Source organism: Sinocyclocheilus anshuiensis, unplaced genomic scaffold (genome assembly GCF_001515605.1).
Source record: "Sinocyclocheilus anshuiensis isolate Anshui unplaced genomic scaffold, SAMN03320099.WGS_v1.1 scaffold85, whole genome shotgun sequence".
Lineage (NCBI taxonomy): Eukaryota > Metazoa > Chordata > Actinopteri > Cypriniformes > Cyprinidae > Sinocyclocheilus > Sinocyclocheilus anshuiensis.
Window position 1 is genome coordinate 2,195,317 of NW_015536800.1, and position 303 is coordinate 2,195,619.

A 303-nucleotide genomic window follows, 5' to 3' on the forward strand; every position below is an offset into this window, starting at 1 on the left:
ACTTAACCACTGATTTCTAGTCGTGTCCTCTTTTGGAAGACCAAACAAAGTAGTTTGGCTTTCACAACAAAACACATGGCGGGCTTGAGTGAGCGGAGGCTGGAGGCCTAGAGTGAGTGGAGGGCCGCGGGCTAGAGTGAGCGGCGGCAGGCTGGCTTGAGAATGGCGTGGCCGGTGGATTCGACGAAGGAGCATCCGGCCGGCTTGCGGCAACCACATGTGACGACCCCGGGCTGGACCCCACTTCGTCCACGGTGAAAGCCGATCTGGCGATCCACAGCGCGAAGTTGATGTATTTCCTCC

General features: G+C 58.1%; 1 protein-coding gene across 1 annotated transcript in view; it reads right to left on the minus strand.

The window, feature by feature from the left end:
* The window catches only part of LOC107656778 (uncharacterized), a 17,208-nt gene that overhangs the window by 7,511 nt on the left and 9,394 nt on the right, over positions 1 to 303 (minus strand). The window lies entirely within an intron of this gene.